The sequence below is a fragment of the Jaculus jaculus genome, chromosome 12 (assembly GCF_020740685.1).
Source record: "Jaculus jaculus isolate mJacJac1 chromosome 12, mJacJac1.mat.Y.cur, whole genome shotgun sequence".
Lineage (NCBI taxonomy): Eukaryota > Metazoa > Chordata > Mammalia > Rodentia > Dipodidae > Jaculus > Jaculus jaculus.
Window position 1 is genome coordinate 78,740,292 of NC_059113.1, and position 16,959 is coordinate 78,757,250.

Consider the following 16,959-nt stretch of genomic DNA (forward strand, 5'->3'; position numbering starts at 1 on the left):
ATGGTTCATCCTCATGGTTCCATCTGGTCTACATGCAGGCATTCAGCCAACCTGTTTCACACTGCTCCTGGCCACTTCCAAAACATAAGACCATGTTGCAAATTCAATGATCCTCTCTTTACTGCATTTTGTATATACTATAATACCAGGTGAGGTGCCAATTTGTTAATCTAGGGGGAATAAAACAGACTTTAAAGAACAGGACACTCCTTCTGCACTCAGGATCTTTCAAATTACTACATTTTGTCTGTATTCCCAGTGCATGTCAACTGGCCCCATCTCAATGGTTGTAATCTCTCATACAATTGCAGCTGAATGGGCAGAAGTTTAGGATCAAAGATCTCTTAGGCCAAAGTTTCAAATACCTCTACATTCCTCTTGAAAATCAGCTCCATATGGCCAAAGACACACAGTCAGATGTCTACTAGCAACACCACTCAGTACTAATTTTACTGTTGCAGTCAGGTTTGCATTGCTGGCAGAAATCACTCAATCAAGAGCACCTTTTGGGAGAAAAGGGGTTTTTGTTTTGGCTTACAGACTCAAGGGGTAGCTCCATGATGGCAGGAAAAATGATGGCATGAGCAGAGGGTGGCCATCACACCCTGGCCCACATAAGGTGGACAACAGGAACAGGAGTGTACCAAACACTGGCAAGGGTAACTGGTATAATAACCATAAGCCTGCCCCCATGAACACACTGTCTTCAAGTGGTGTTAATTCCCAAATTTCCATCATTTGAGAACATAGCATTCAGAGCACCTAAGTTTATGGGGGACATCTAAATCAAACCACCACAATGACACAGAAAAAAAAATGTTGAAATGGATATCTTATATGTTTGGAAAACACTAAGTACAAAATCAGTTAGATAAAATTTTTGTTTACTTCGTGAACCAGGTACTAGCACAAGGGTGAAGGAGATCAACACAGATAAAATTTTTGTCGTTGCAACAACCCTCTTTTGTATATTCAGCCATAAAAACACTTCATTCATGTGAATCGTACTGGCCCTTCCAAGGTCAGCCTTTTGGCTCTATCAACGAATCAGATCTCTTTCTTATATACCTGAGTCTGATGATGAGGTGCATCCAAATTAGATTTTGATCCATATAAAGGGAGCCCAAAGCATGTGTAATCTCTCTTCCTCATTTTCCCTTTAATCCTATCATTCCACTTGAACACAAGCTTTTAACTCTCTCTTCCACCCTTCCAATTTTGGTTTAGCTAGGAAATGAGGAGAAATTCTTCATGCCAGACACTTTCTTTCCTTATTTTTGGATGCTTTCTCACTTTATTTGTCATCTCTCTTTAAGCCATGAGTCATTTTCCACACAATCCTAGTTTATTTTTGACCACCTATGTGAACTTCTCCTGCACAAGCTATTAATATTTCCCTTGTCTTACCTGTTAATCCCATCCACAATTTAGTTGTAACATTTTTACCTAATGTGTGTCCCTTACAATGGTTTCAACGTTTGTTTTTACCTTGCATTTAAAAAGATAGATTCCTCACATAAATACATTGATTTCTCTACAGAGCGAACCTTTGTATAAATAGAAGTATGGATTTTATACTACAGTAAACATGTAGATTCTGGTCACTTGTTGAACATCAGGCCATAAAAATTATTAATTACACATTAAGTATTTAATATATTCCCACACTAGTGTCTCTTTCTATTACCAGCATAAAACATGGAAAATAAAGTTTGAATAATTGAAGATTGATTTCTATGCCAGAAAGTATTCAGACAAATGTAGGAAATGTTGGGCTGGGGAGGTAGAAAAGTGGGTAAGAAGACTTGCTGCACAAGAGTGAGGAACTGAATTTAATCCCTAGCAAATGCATAAAAAGTTGGGAACAGCCATATACATGCTGATGATTGCAGAAACAGAAAGGTCACTGGCTGGGTGGTTAGCCAGTCCAATTGAAAAATGATATCTTCAGATTCAGTGAGAAACCCTGTCTCAGAGAAACAAGACAGAGCAATAGTACAGGCCACTAAATTTTCTATCCTGTGGCCTCTGAATGGGCATCTTCATGCACACCTACATACAGCACACACACACACACACACACACACACACACACACACACACACACAAATATCAAAAATGGTGAAAGAATGGAGAAGCCATCACTTGGTTTTCTCTTTTCCTAAATGCAAACCGGTTATTACTTTCTCATATAAATGTTTTATTGCATAAGTTGTAACTGTTGCACTGTGTTAATAGAGTGAAATATTTTGTGTTGTTTATTTCAAAAACTCATACAAAACAATTGCTATTATATCAGTACTATTCTATATACTCAGAAAAATGGTAACATGGTTACATTATAGGAAGTGCAAATGATATAGTAGGTTACTTTTGAAAGTTAAATATGTAATTGAATGAAAACCTCTTATATATAATACTTCAACTTTAAGAATAAAATACTCAAAACCATAGGCCTTGATAACAGTGAAAGTAAATTCATAGAAAGTCACTTTGACAATAGCTGAGTTCACATGAAATACATTAATGTGCAAAGGATGCCTTCAGAAAGAATGAGATGAAGAAAAGTCAGGGAGGAAAAATATATATATATATATATATATTTATAATGGACTGTACAAAATCACCAAAGCAATAGCTTTGGAAAACTTACATCTGCAGAAAATCTTGTGGGTCTGAATTCAATATTAAACTGTCAAAAATATTGATGAAAAATGTGCCTTTATATTTAAAAAATTCAACTTTGGAGCCTGCTCCTAAATTCCTTCTTATTTTTTTCTTTTCCATAGGAAACAAATTTATTCTCATGTTGGACAACTTAAATGAGAAGAATTAATTAAAACATTGATGATGCCAACTAAATTATTGTTTCACAGAATCATGAACAGGAATATTGACAGCAAGCATGCTGAGTTTGGCAATTCTGTTTCTAAGAGTTACTATTATACCTATTTTCAATGAATAATTGGTTTCAATAAAGGTAGTTTCTTTCAACACAGACATTGTCAGCATTGAAACTATAGTCTGCTTTGTAAGTGGGATCTGAACATGTGCAAAATTTGTGAATCCATTTAACTATGTTCTTCTGTTTCAATTTAGATACTTAGAATTTTCTATATAAATTGAATTTTTTTTTCTTTTTCCTAATCTCTGTACAAATCACATACACAGATTAGTATATACTGGTAATGATGAAGTCTCCTGAGAAATATGTCTAACTGCATTCTGATCATTTTATTGTTTTCTATTTCAATAGTCTTTCTTGATTATGGAGAAATATATCATCTTAAGCTTCCTGTAAGCAATATTAAATTAATTACAATTTTATTTCCTTGTTGGGATTACTATACTTCTCAAACTATAAATTACTTATAACAACTTCTGCATTCAGACACCCTTGCAAACATTTTCTCAGAATTCAAAGTATTAGTAAGATTATGACATAAATTTACAACTTTCCTCCTTTTGTATTGAGGAATAAACCTAGGTTCTTGTTGCAGTCAGGTTCTGCATTGCTGGCAGAAATCATCCAACCAACAGCAGCTTTGGGGGAAAAATGGATTTATTTTGACTTACAGACTTGAGAGGATGCCCCATGATGGCAGGAGGAAATGATGGCATGAGCAGAGAGTAGACGTCACCCCCTGGCCCACATAAGTTGGACAATAGCAACAGGTGAATGTGCCTAACTCTGGCAAGGAGAAAATGGCTGTAATATCCATGACTCCCCCCCCGCCCCACACCAACAATACACTGCCCAAATTCCCAAATCTATTAGCTGGGAACCTAGCATTTATCAAATTACATCTAGATGTGTGTCTTGAAACATTTCCAAAATTTTTATAACATTGTCATTTCCCTAAACTCTGTCTTCCTTGGATAGGACTGTTTATTATCTGGGAGGAATGAGGAGATAGAAGAAGCAATTTTGCATGACAAAGAAGTTTATATAAGTAACATTTGAAATCAGACCTAGTGGCTAAGGCAGGTAATCTTAGCAGTTACTAGAGGCTGGGGCAGTAAAATTGTAAGTTCAAGACCAGTTTGGGCTACAAAGTGAGATCAAGATTGTATTACTTTTCATGTTGCTTCCACAAAATACATGCACAAAGCATTTTATGGAGCAATCATTTATTTTAGCTTGCAGTTTAAGATCACAATCCATCATGGCTAAGAAGGAATGGTGTTAAGGTCATGAAGCAGCTGGTCACCTAGAGTCTGATATCAGGAAGCAAGAGAGATGAATGCTGGTGCTCAGCTAGCTTTTTACAAGGACCCTAAACAGTGGGCCAATGCAACTCATAATAATGGGCCTTCCCATCTCTATCTACCTAATAAAGATAATTTCTCACAGGTATTCCCAAAGACTAATTTCTTACTTTGTTTTAGGTTTTGACAATATGATGACCAATATAAACTATAGCAAAAGGAAACCAGGAGAACTTAGCCCCTATATCAATATAAAAGGAAGTGAAAAAAAAATTAAAGACTGGGGGTATACTTCAGTGTTAGAATGCTTGCTGAGCATGTGTAAAGCTATAAATGTAATCCTTAGTACTACAAAGTAAATAAAGAAATTAACTGAAATAAATAAATCATTGATCCTGGCATGGTGGACTTGTCTGTCTTTCAGAGGTAAGAAGATCACCAGTTAACAACCAGCTAGAGATACAAGGTGGAAATCTGTCTCCTCACCCAAATTATGTATCTATGTATGTGGAATACCATGAAATAAATGATTGCACACTACTAGGTAAGTTATTTTAATATAATTCCCTATAAGAGAATACTGTTTACACATAAGGAATTTAACATATAACCTTTAATGTCAGGGTCCAGCCCTGGCTTGAAGGAGGGTCCCCAAAGAGAAGTGTGAAAGGGAGTGGCGAGTTAATGACTTGAAGTCAAGTTCTGGTGCAAGCTGACAGGCTGATGCTGAAGGCAGCTGAGTTTCTCCATCTTTCTCTCTTTCCTTCTCTGTTTCTTTTTTTTTTTTTTCTCTTTTTCCATTTTTTTTTCCTTTTTCTTTTCTTTGTCTTTTTCTGTGTTCTCTGTTTTTCCCTGCTTCTATACTGCCACAGCTCTTAGCCTCAGTCTTTTATTTTCTGATCATGTCATGCAAGAGCAAACTTCAAGAAAGGTACAGTTTCACAGAATTCATAGACACTTTTTGTTATTCCTTATCATCAAAAAATCCCATAATTATTCACATCAAGTAAAGCCATCAGGCCCCAATAATGATTAACTGTTTTCATGTTTTCCCCATGTATGTGTAGTCAAGCTCTTGCGATTTCCTTAACTCCTACTTTCAATTACTATATTAACAGTAAGAGACAGAACAACCACAAAATGGAGGTTCCCACCATTAATCACTGATATGATAGATACATTTATCCCTCAATCATTTATTTTGAAATTTTCCTTTTCACATCTCTCCAATAGTTAAGAGTTTGGTCCCTCCAATTGAACTCTTTCTGACCTCAGTAGTTTTTCTGTAAGAATTCTTGGTGAAGAGTCATAGTTTGCTGCAATTGCCACCGTTTGGAAAAATTAGTCATAGAACAATTTTTGGATTGTTCCAGGAGGCTCATTGTCTCCTCCTAAGTGTGCTGTACTCCATGCCTGACTTTCTTTAAGGCCTTTAAGGAAAACAATTATCTCTGACCCATTTTCTTGTTTTTCCAATTCTATGCCAGAGCCTCTTTCAGATACATTGACCAATACTTCACTAACACCAATTTTTGCTGGAAAAGTAGACTTAGAGATTGTTACACCAAATGAAAGACAGAGAAAGACAAGCATTATACAGAAAGCCATAGAAATCTATAGTGTACAGAGCCAACGATGTTTCTATAGAGGGGCCACATTGGACTTCAAGGAAGAGACAGCTGGTTTGGAACTGTGTCATGCAGCTCTTCTGCACTTGATTCCTCGTGATCCTGAAATGGCATGCTTACCATCTTTGGCACTTTAATATGAACAATATGCTTTTTTCCTCTTTTTTTTTTCCTGTATAAGGCATGGTGAGCCAAAACTAACTTTAATTTTCATAAGCTTTAGAAATAAAAGGCTAATTTTTAAAATGTGTAGTCCAAATTTTAAAAGTGAACTTCATGCCAGTCGCTACTTAAACTGGGTGCTGTGCAGAGTGAAACTGACTTATTCCTGTAATGAGCAAATCTAGTTTTTTTAAAATTTTTTGTTTAATTTAATTTATTTATTTGAAAGCAACAGACAGGGAGTGAAAGAGGCAGATAGAGAGAGAGAATGGGTGTGCCAGGGCCTCCAGCCACTGCAAACGAACTCCAGATGCATGTGCCCCCTTGTGCATCTGGCTAACGTGGGTCCTGGGGAATTGAGCTTTGAACCGGGGTCCTTAGGCTTCACAGGCAAGCGCTTAACAGCTAAGCAATCTCTCCAGCCTGCAAATCTAGTTTTATTGTACTCAAATTCACTGGCTTACAAGATAATTTTGTGACAGAGACTGGCTATCTTTTAGTTTTTATGTAAGATTAGTACATTTGAACTATGTGTGTATTTGCTCACAGTTTTTTTAATTCATTATTATTATTTTTTACTAATTAGCTTTGTATTCAGTGAATACAGTCAAGTTAGTATCATTGCTAGGCTCATCCATATCCTACCCTCTTCTTCTGGCCCCTTCTTATTGAGGTATATGGTTCATGCATTCTGAAGTTAGCCCACGGTTATGGGTAGGAGAAATGTCTCTGCATATCATGACCCAACATGTGGCTCTGACATTCTTTCTGCCCCCTCTTCCGCAAAATTTCCCTGAGCCATGTTGAGTTCATTTTTGGTCTGCTTCGGTGATGAGGTGATGGGGGCCTCTGTGTCTCTGGATATCTGATATGGTAGGAGTTGATTGTTCTCTGTGTCGATCTCCTTCACCCTTGTGCTGGTACCTGGCTCACCAAGAGAACAGCACACTTGCTTGTTTTGCCCATTGTTCTTAGTTTCTGGTGGGGCTTTTGAGGTATGATGGGCTTGGTCTCTCCTTAGGATCTGCACCTATCTGAAAAAGAGAAGCAGATTTTCCAACGGAGAGTAAAGTTAGCACCAGACAAATGGGATAATCCCTTTTTTTAATAGAGAATTTAATAGGTGTAGACCCCGTTGTAGCTCACAATTAGTGGTTGCTTGATAATGGAGAGCTGGCTCATGTTTGGATATGGTTCAGACTTGTTTCCAAGCTCCAGCTATGGGTCCTGTAGCACTGAGGGGGTCAGTTAGCCAAATCAAGAGCAGTTGGTTTCCCACCATGGCTGTGCACCACTATTGCATTTGTGTGAGCATCACAACAGGTTATATGCTGCTAAGTAGGTTAGACCATGAGTTGCTTGGACAGATATTGGTAATTTTCCCCCAGTCACCCATGTAGCACCTTCTGGCATTAGACACACTGACTGTCTGGGGAATGACTCTCTTCCAGCTTCCAGGCATCACATTCCATTTTACGTGTCAACTGCATATGGTGTCTTCAGCAGTAGGTTCTTACCACTAGCCTTTGGTGGGTCATCAAGTACTCTCACAGAAATCTGTCTTTCTTTTAGGAAACCCTGTAGGTCTCTCTGATCAAAAGCTCATTGTGGATGATAGCCCCATGCTAGTACTGGGAGTTACAGGTCAGTGCCCACTAAGAAAAGGAAGAAAAAGATAACTAATATAAAAGAGTTAGAGAAAAGAAAGACTGAAAGAGAGAGGGAGAGAAGCTGTAGAAGATTAAGGTCAGTCTTCATCATATCCTCTCCACTGTCTTGTGGCTAAGGTGTACTCTCTAATGGGCTGGTGAATGTTCAACCATTTGGTCTGCCTTTTAGGATGTAGAATTTTATGGTACCATTACCGTTTGGGGCTACATTTGTGTCTCCCACTCCCTCCCTTGAGATGCTTTCTGGGTATGTCAGCATCTTGGGTAGATTCAGGTTAGGTGTTGTAGATGAGTGAGACTATGCAGTGATCATCTTTCTGTGAACTTACCCAATTACAGAAAGAAAATCACTGCATACTCTCACTCATCTACAGCTTTTATCCTGAATCTATCCAAGATGCTGTCATATCCAGCAAACATCTTGAGGACAAGACAGACTTAATTTTTTAAATACCTGTTTTAATAATTTCCTGTAGGGTCAAGAAAAGGAAGGCATCAACCTGTGACATAATATTAACAGTGGGTCAGTCTTTAGAGCATAAATTTCAAATTTATTAAAAAATAATTAATTTAAAATTCTTCATTGATGTGACCTTTAGAAAGTAAATTTTAAGCATTAAAAATACATGATAGGTCTTTCTCCATTTTCTGCTTTATAACAAGTCAACTTACATTATAATGGACTACTTCATCCCCTGAGATATATTTATTCCATGCAGTTCTCTGGGAGTTTATCATTAATGCTAGGTATATCATTTTGATGTTTAGATGCTTTACTCTCATAAACTGAAAGACAAAATGGCAGTGTTCATAATTATTGTGCATCAGTAAAATGATGTGATGTGGAAATAGTTAATTTATGCAAGTAGTCCTCTATTGGATGCTGTAAAACATTAAAAATAATCCATTTGTTACATATGCTATAGCAATATACTTTATAATTTTCTATTTTTATTTTATAAAATATCCTTTCATAATTTTGAAATGTTATTTTATAATCATGTCACCTATTTTCAAGTCCCCTATCCATCAGGTCTTTGTTTACATGTCAGGTAGGCATCTAGTTTCCTTTTGTTAACATGTGGATGCCCAATTATCTCAAGATAGTCACTGTAAAGACATATTTTCCTGGAGTGACTGATGATGTCATTATTCTCATATATCAAGTTTCCTTGTTTATTATCCTTCTTGTTCTTAACCATAGAATCACAAGCCATCCTAGTACAAATGGAACAGAAAAAAAAAGCAAAACAAAACACAGTGCCTCCACAGCAGGGTGTGTGATAACTAAAAGCATATAATCCTTGGGTTGTATAACAGATTATTTAATTTTTGTACTCATAAACATGGGGATGGCCTAGATTATTGGGTTCACTTAAGTTATTCCCTGCTGAGGGCATTTTCCACAGTTCCAATTTGATATTGACTTTGAAATTCATTTATTTGCCTAATCTTTTCAAAATTGTTGCCCCTACTTTCCAGCAAAATATATTTGTTTTTAGACAAAAGGAACTAATTTATGTTCTATTTTCAAGGTTAATTCAAATAAAATTGTTGTCTCTGTCTCTTTTTTCCTAAGATATAGTGTATTTACAATTTAATGTCTTTCCTATGAGGCATCTTCTAAGTCATATGCTTCTTTTAGTTAACCACTTCCCCTCCAAGCCCTGTATCTCCTCTCTTTGCCCACCAGTTCTTATCCCTATGAACAAATACCTGACCAGAAGTAATTTAGGGAAAGAATAGTTCATTTTGGAGAAATGCACAGAGGAGAAGTTTCATGGTGGAAAAGGCATGGTAGTAGGAGCATGAAGCACAGCTGGTCACATGTCTCCAGGTCAGGTAGCAGAGGTCAAACAGGACGTAGAGCTGAACATGTACATGTCAAGGCCTGCTTCCTATGATCCACTTCCTTCAGCCATGTTCCACTGCCTTCTCACTTGGTGTAGCCTTGTGGGAACCAAGATTAAAATACATGAGCTGATTAGGGATATTTCACATTCAAACTATAAGGGTAGAGCAATGTAATGGCACTGGAGAAGTCTCAGGTGGCATTTTCATGATGCAATTAAATTCTTTGAAGCAGGAGAAACATATTGAAATTTCTTTAATATAAAATGTGATAAATACCTAAATTTTGTACTTGTCATTTTTACAATCTTTTAAGAAGTTTCACAATTTTCTCTATTAAGGACTGGGAATATTTTTTCTAGATGCATATTTTAGCTTTTAAATGATTTTAAATGTTAGAATAACATATTTATATTATATAAATTCATATTCTATGACTTCTTACTTGCTGATTTTATGTATATATATTTGTATATTGTTTTTGTATATTGTATATTTTGTATATTTATTTTTAAGGAGCAAATTTAACACTCCATAGTTCTTCATGATTATATCAGTTTTCCATTCCATGATGCTTTACAAAGCTGTTTATTGTTTCTTCTGAGAATCTTCATTGCAATATAGTTTTATTTTTTATTTTGTTATTATTATTATTATGGTAATTTATTTTCATCCATGATGAACAGAATGGATGAATTTATAGTGTATACTCTTAAAAATAATGATTTCAGTGTTCCACCATTAACTTGTTTTTTTTAATTGTTATTGAATGTTTGTTTATCAAGTAGCACAGCTATCATTTATTCCTATATATTTAAATTGCGGGTGCTTTTCTTATCACACTGTACTCTCTATTATGATGCTCAGTGGAAACATCTGGAAGCCAGCTTACTGTAGTGGTAACAATAGCAACACATGCTAAGGCACTTTTATTATGCAAAAAGTGTGGGAGGGAGTTCCAATCAATCCCTTGTGACAGGAACTGGGACTCAACTTGAGAGGTTTTAGGCATATGTAGCTTTTACATAGCTTCATGATACTAAGTTTGTTTCCTTCAGACAAAGAAATGTCTTCTTGCCTAAAGTCTGAACTCAGCATTTACAAAATGTGAGCAGTACAAGGAAATCCAGCAACCACTGTTGAGCAGAGTAGACAAGCTTCTTCTAAACATGGTTCCAAAGGAAAGGAAAGGGAATTATATCAGTTGCTACAAGAAGCAGGAGAAAAAGGAAACCTTTTAAAAATACATGTGCAAGCCTCAGACCTGAAGCTTGAGTCAATAGTACAGATCAGTCACTTCTGCCCAGCTCCTAGAGGAGGCACAAGACTGCATGGAGGACCCCATTCCTCTTTTGCTGACTGTCAGCTTGCGAGTTGACAAGGCCCTTAACCATTAAATATATTTAGTCCCCAAGAGTGTTCTGTTGAAGGTTTATATATATTTTCTATGTGTATTGAAATCGTGCTAGGATTTTGCTTCACCAATCTTAAAACCAATAAAATATCTGAGTTTAAACTTTTCTCATCTTAAGCCAATATAATGTTCTTTAAATAAATATAATTTGTTCCTGGCATATTTTTCCTTATGGTTTACAAGATTTTATCTGTTAAGTTAAAAATCAATTTATTGTGATGTCACCTGTAATTATTGAATGCATTGTCATAGGAGTTTTTTAAATATTTTTATTTATTTGAGAAAAAGAGAGAGAGAGATACAGAAATAGTCAGGTAAAGAGAGAGTGAATGGGCACTCCAGGGCCTCCAGCCACTGCAAACAAACTCCAGATACGTGTGCCTCCTTGTGCATCTGACTTATGTTGGTCCTGGGGAGTCAAACTTGGGTCCTTTGGCTTTGCAGGCAAGTGCCTTAACCACTAAGCCATCTCTCCAATCCCAGGAGCTTTTTTGTTATTATTATTCATTTTTTATTTTATTTTTTATTAACTAAAAACTTTGTATGGAAACATCATTTATTTGTACCATCAATTCCCTCCTTCCTATCCCCATTCCACTGAAGGCCCTCCTCAGTAGGATAGGCCATGTATTTCTATAAGCTTTTTTATTGCATAAATATGATATATCTTTTTAGATTTAATCTATATACTTTTATCTGTATTTATTCTCTGGTTACTCCTAAGTAAAAGACTTCCTGAATAAAACCCCAGTGGCTCAAGTTCTTAAACAGTCACTCAACCATTGGGATCATATGAAGCTGAAGAGTTTCTTTACAGATAAGCATATAATAAACAAAGCCAATAGAATACCCACAGAGTGGGAGAAAATATTTGCAGGTTATCCAACTGATAGAGGCCTTATCTCTAGAATTTACAAAGAACTCAAAAGTCTAAACAATAAGAAGACAAATACCCCACTCACAAAATGGGGCACAGAGTTAAACAGGCAATTCACAGAGGAAGAGATACAAATGGCAAACACACACCTAAGAAAATGTTCATCATCCCTAATCATCAGGGAAATGCAAATTAAAACAACTATGAGATTCCACCTTACCCCAATAAGGATAGCCAACATCAAAAGGTCAAATGAAAATAAATGCTGGCGAGGATGTGGAGAAGCAGGGACACTCATTCACTGTTGGTGGGAATGCAGGATGGTACAACCACTTTGGAAAGCAATATGGAGACTCCTGAAAAAGCTGACTATAGAAATACCAACAGACCCAGTTATACCATTACTGGGCATGTACCCTAAAACCTTCAAACCAAAAGCCAGAGAGATTTGCTCAACCATGTTTGTAGCAGCTCAATTCGTAATAGCTAAAAGCTGGAATCAACCCAGATGTCCATCATTAGAAGAATGGATAACAAAGATGTGGTATATCTACACAATGGAATTCTATACAGCAGTAAGAAAAAATGACATAAAGAAATTTGAGGAAAAATGGTTGAACCTGGACCAGATCATTCTCAGCGAACTTACCCAATCACAGAAAAAAAAATCGACACATAGTCTCACTCATCTGCAACACCTAACCTGAATTTGCCCAAGAGGCCTTACATACCCAGCAAGTACCTCATGGACTAGACAATAAGATGGATGGGAGGGCGGGGAGGGAATCAAAGGGTGGAACACAGTAATCCGGACCCAAACGGCAATGGTACCATAAAATTCTACTTCCTATATTCTAGACTTTTCAATATAAATATTTACACAAATTGCTTATGCCACAATTAGAATCATGAACACTCAATTTTTACTGTATATTATTTGATGACAGAAGTCTTTCATTTCCCATATGCCAGTACTTGCAAGGGGAACATGCATGATTTGCTTTCATCTGGATGAATGATAGATTAGATGGACAGTTGGGTGGACAATATGCATAGAGTTACATTTTTGATGACACCAATCATTAGAAGTATACAGAATACCCTTGGGAATTTAATACTTTGCCCCATGCTAGAACCCTCATTGCCACCATCTGTTTGCCCCAGCAATGTAACTATGACAACTTCATTTTGGTTAGAAGTTGCTCATCATGTTATTTTGCTTTTCACATGTCACTTAACTACATTTCACACGGTACTTTTAAACACCATATATAAAATTAGGCCTGGTCCTGGTGTGCCCGTCCTTCTTGCCTCCAGCCCTTCCTATCTCTCTATCTCCATTTATCTCTGCCACTTTCTCACTCTCTCTCAAAAAATAAATAAAATATTTTGTTAAATTAGTTTTTATTCCTTAACTCACTTGTTATCTCAGCTTATATTTATTATAGCTATTTATGTGTAACCCTTTATTGTTAAAATTTTCTCAACTTTTACAATTGTGTCTCATTTTTCTACAGATTATAATTGATTATGCATTTTTGTTCATATTTACCTCTATTCAGTCAAAAGTAGATACTATATATATCTGAAATTTTATCAAAAAAGTTAACATCATTTGAGTCAATTGGTACAAATGCTACTAGTACAAATCTTATTTAGAACAGTTTGCATTTGAACAAGTGAATGACAAGGTCATTTATCCATTACTGGACTTTCATGTTTACAATCCACACAGAAGTATTTAGTGTTGACTTTCTAGGCAGAGTGATAATGGATATGCACATGATACTCCTTGACTTTTGTTCCTCATTGTATCAGATGTCCTCCTAGATTCTTTTATTAATTTGAAATATTGTTTCATGTGGAATTTCATATGATAGATATTTATTTTTGAAATCATATGTTTTGGTTCGTAACAATATTTGTAAATTTATTAAAGCAATGTTTATTGTTATTTATAAGAAAATACTTTTATTAATTTATTAGACAGAGGCAGAGTGAGTGTGTGCATGCATGCAAGTATGTGTCGGGGGAAGGCTCACCAAAGTCTCCAACCACTGCAAATGAACTCCAGACACATATGCCACATTATGCCTCTGGCTTTACATGGATACTGAAAAATCGGGCCTTGGCCATCAGGCTTTGCAAACAAGCACCTTTAATGACTGAGCCATCTCTCCAGCTTGTTATTAACAAGTATGTGATATGATGCCAGTTTTCAGACTTTCCATATGCCTGGTAGGTAAGAAACCAAATGAAAATTTAATAACAAATGCTATGAGAATGATTTTCTCCATATTGGTCTTGAAAAGATTCCATTTGACATTAGATTTCTATACCACCAAAAATACAATCTTTTCTTTATCATTTTTTAGGATTCCTCCAGTTTCTGTGAATAGCTTCTTTTTACTAGATGTGGAATTTTGTGGGAATTATTTTTATTTTTCGTATAAATCTCTTTTATCACCTCATTCATTCAGTTCCAATTAAATCTATTTTATTTGCTCTCAGGTGAACCTCTCTGCATGTTAACTGTACTGTGGTTTAAACTTGAAACATTTATAAAAAAAAAAACAATCTACCACAAGTATGTTTGGAATGCTTGCTCTTCAAATGATGACACTTTTGGGGAGAGTGGGGAGCCTTTAGCAGCTGGGTTCTGACTCTTAAGACTTTGGACACTATGGTCAGCTTTGAAGGTTATAGCCTGCTTTCAACTCATCTTCCCTCTGTGCTTTCTGATCCTCCTTAGGAGTCTCACCACATGCTCCCACCTCCATGGATTTCACAGAGCTTCTCTCTATATGGCAGACTGAGACCCTCTGAAACAGAGCCACAATAAGTGCATCTGCCTTAAGTTATTTCTGTCTAACATCTTGTCACAGCAAAACAAAAGTCACCAATACATTTGCTTTGCTACTTCAAATGGTTATTTATATTGTATATTTAGGACTTATTCCTTTACTAATCTTTACTAATTCATAGATGGGGTTTTGGGTTTCAATTATTCATTTCTAATTTTTGTAGGTTAAATTAGTTTTTTTCTTCCTACTGAGCTTAGTCACCTTTGCAAGATTCTTGCTCGTATCATTAATTAAACATCATGATTAACTTAATTTTTCAATGTAATAACTTTGCAGCTTTTTTCATTCTATGCTAGCTCATACTCATGATATGTTTTTTTGTTTATTTATTTATTTTTAATTCTTCAAGATAGGGTTTCACTCTAGCCCTGGCTGACATGGAATTCACTCTGTAATCTCAGGGTGGCCTTGATCTCACAGTGATCTTCCTATGTGTGCCTCCCAAGTCCCAAGTGCTGGGATTAAAGGCATGTGTCACCACACCTCACTTTTTTTTTTTTGTAACTGTAAATAATTTTCTTTTAAAATATTTGTTTATTTTCAAGCAGAGAGAGACAGAAGAGAGGAGATGCTACAAACAAAGTACAGAAACTAGTGCACTTGGTGCATCAGGTTCTCTTGTGGGGACTCGAATCGAACCCAGGTAATTATGATTTCTAGGCATATGCCTTACCAACTGAGCAATCTGTCCAGGACATCACTTTTCTTAGAAATGCTTTATAGTTGGTTTTTGAGAATGAGTTTCATGGTAATAAAAAGTAAAAATAAATAAATATCAAAAAGTGAAAGCTGGAGTCATTGCTTTCCTGTCTTTTAATAATTCACTTCTGGTTATTATTTTCAGTTTTTATTCTTTTAGATCAAAATTCAATTCAGAAACTTAATGTATGTATATGTTCGCATATTAGAAAGAAATACAGTGCTTAGTGAACTTACCTAGAAGCCATATTACCATAGAAATATTTTCATATCTTATTATCTAACTTTATTGTATGACTATAAGAGTTTTATTTGGGGGCTGAAGAGATGGCACAGTGGTTAAGGCACTTGCCTGTAAATTCTAACAACTGGGTTCAATTTCCCAATACCCATGTAAGCCAGATGTACAACGTACTCCATGCATCTGGAGTGTGTTTGCAGAGGCTAAAGGCACTTATATGCCCATGCACTCCACTCCTCTCTCTCTCCCTCCCTCTCTCTCTCTCTATCTGCTTGAAAATAAATAAATAAAATATTTTAAAAATATAACCTGGAAGAAGCAGATGTTTTTCTTTTTTCCAATGGCAATAAATGTGTAGTCCATTTTGTATTGTTTTCTTAACTATACTAACCTATGCTTTATGTTATTAGTACCGAAATAGTGAGTGTCCATTGGGAAAAGTTTACATGGTATGTATATTGTAGAAAATGCAGGCATATTTCTTTGGTTTGAATTATAACATATGACCTTTTAATGTCTTTTTAACTTGGTTTTATCTTTCCCAATGTGTGTCTGAGTTAGAAGTGAGGGTTATTGAGCAGAGAAAATCATTGAGATCATTTATAAAGTAGTTATGCTGATGACCTTGAACATACAATCTTTTCTAGATTATGATAAACCTGACAATTTTGGCATTAGGTTGAAATGAATTTTCCACTCCAAGAAAAACAAAACATAATATGCTTCTCTTTTTCCCTTCTTAAGGAAATAATCTACAATATTATTGGCACTGGATTTGTAGATTAATTATGTGCCTGATGTTTTGGTCTAATTTCTGTGCATTTTAATAGACCTAGTACCCATGTTCTATAAAATGTAAATATAGCAGATAAGAAAACACATGGAGAAGAAATATTGCTTTCAGGTTTCAGATGTACTTTGATAGGCATACATTTTACTAGAAGCACTACTTGTTCTTACAATTTGTTGAAGTATTTTGTTTTCATTTTAAAACCTTGAATTTTTAATATATATTTTTACAGGTTGATTATCAAGAAGACAAATGTGCCTTGAGAATATTAACAGCACTACCCAATATCATTTTGTTTACATGTACAGAGCGACCTAAATATTTATAAAAGACCCTCGTAGTGCTTTTGTTTCAAATTTTTTAAGAGCTTGGAGAATAGGTGCATATATAAACTATAGAAATGTAAATTCTAGAATTGTTACTTAAAATCTTTTGTTTCCCCACATAAATTTGCTTTAAATAATCCCAGACTTTGTGATATGTTGATTAATTAATGGGAAAATAAATTTTTAAGTATACATATTATAGAATCTAGCTGAAGAAAAACGTACTAA